A 1,994-nucleotide genomic window follows, 5' to 3' on the forward strand; every position below is an offset into this window, starting at 1 on the left:
ATATTCAAACTACCAATTAAACAAGGAATAGTAAAACTCCCTAGATCTTTCAACTTGTTGGGTAGTTTATTTTGCAATATGGCCGAGCAAACTGTATTTAGCTCCACAGTCGACGAATCATCTAACTTCCTTTTTTTCGCCAAAAGCTCCTTTAAAAATTTAACGAAATTGAGCATCTGGGAAAGAGCTTCAATAAATGATAAGTTAATATGTAATTTTTTCAGAAGTTTAAGAAATTTACTGAATTGTTCATTTGTGTGGTCTTTCTTCCTTGCATTAGGATATGGCAATCGAGGTTAATATTCTTTACCAACTAGTTTTTGCTCATTTTGGCTTCCTTCAACCTTACTGTTACTTACCACACTTCCTTGCCTCGGTTCTGGTTCAGATTCAACTAACCCTTCTTCATCTCGAATAGTTATTGCATGAAGTTTCTCCCTTGGGTTAATTTCGGTATTGCTAGGCAAACTACCTTGTGGTCATTCTGAGATTAACTTAGCAAGTTGGCCTATTTGGTTCTTGAGCCCTTGAATTAGTGCTTGTTGATTTTTAAGCACTGCTTCAATGTTTTGAAATCGGGTTTCTGACACTTAGATAAACTTCGTCAACATCTCCTCAAGGTTCAACTTCTTCTCTTATTGGTTAGGTTGATGTTGGAATCCTGGAGGGGGTTGTGCTCTTTGATTTCCTTGATCACTCCAAGAGAAATTGAGATGTTTTCTCCAACCTGCATTATAGTGGATAGTATAAGGTTATTTTGAGGCTTAGAATTATTACCCATATAATTGCTTTGCTCATTCTTTGTGCTAGGACCATAAGGTAAGCATTCTGGATTGTTCATTCCACCAGGATTCGTATCACATTGCATCACTAAATGTACCTGCATAGAAACATATAAACCATCAATTTTCTTTTTTAATTATTCTACCTGATTTGATAACATGGTGACTGCATCTAAGTTGAAAACACCAGATGTTTTTATTGGCTTCGTCCTCATGACTTGCCATTGATAATTATTCAGTGCCATCTCTTCTATAAACTCATAAGCCACTTCAGGTGTTTTATTTTTAAATGTTCCGCTGGTTGCTGCATCGATTAACATCTAGTCAAGGGATTCAAACCGTTGTAGAAGGTTTGAACTTATAACCATAAAGGTAACCATGGTGAGGGCACTGTCTCAATAAGTCCGTATACCTCTCCTATGCATCATATAGGGTCTCAAAATTAATTTGAATGAAGGAAGAGATATTATTCCTCAACTTAGCTCTCTTAGCCAGTGGGAAGAACTTCAGTAGGAAATTCTCGATCATTTGATCGCATGTAGTGATAGAACCTCGTGGTAACCACTGTTTAGCTTTGTTCCTCAACAAGAAAGGGAATAATTGTAGGCGAATGGCATCATTAGAAATGCCATTTATCTTGAAAGTATCACAGTCTTCCAGAAAATTAGCCAATGAGTATTTGGATCTTCGTCTTGCAAACCATCGAACTAAACAAATTGTTGTACCATCTGAATAGTGTTTGGCTTCAGTTTGAAATTATTCGCAGTAATGGTAGGTCTCACAATACTCGATTCAGCCCCAGTTAAAGTAGGCTTGGCATAATTGTACATAGTACGAGGAACAGGATCTGGATTTGCAGGATATCCAACAACTACAGGAGGTAGTTGATTATTCTGATTATCCTCAGTAATAATAATAACGTCCTCTTATTCATCTACTAAATTTTCTTGACTCTGCCTTGCTTCTCTACGGTTTCTGTGAGTTGTACTTTCTTTTTCACTATCAAATAATAATGGTCTTGATGGATTTCTTCTAGTCATAAACTAAAAGAACCTGCCAAAAGCAAATAAAAGAAAAGAAAAATTTGAATGCAAAAATTAAACTAAAAAAATATAATAAAAATAAAAATGGCTAAATTAATAAAAATTGAATGTTCCTAATATTTTAATCCCCGATAACGGTGCCAAAAACTTGATGGTCACTAAACTAACT

The 1,994-nt window shown here is 35.5% G+C and overlaps 1 non-coding gene across 1 annotated transcript; it reads left to right on the top strand.

Moving 5' to 3' along the window:
- The first annotated feature begins 1,156 nt into the window (after positions 1-1,156).
- On the top strand, positions 1,157-1,262 carry LOC121220493 (small nucleolar RNA R71). Its single transcript, XR_005917696.1, has one exon. It is a non-coding gene; the product is annotated as a small nucleolar RNA R71 (small nucleolar RNA).
- Positions 1,263-1,994: the final 732 nt, after the last annotated feature.

The sequence above is a fragment of the Gossypium hirsutum genome, chromosome D08 (genome assembly GCF_007990345.1).
Source record: "Gossypium hirsutum isolate 1008001.06 chromosome D08, Gossypium_hirsutum_v2.1, whole genome shotgun sequence".
NCBI classification, from domain to species: domain Eukaryota; kingdom Viridiplantae; phylum Streptophyta; class Magnoliopsida; order Malvales; family Malvaceae; genus Gossypium; species Gossypium hirsutum.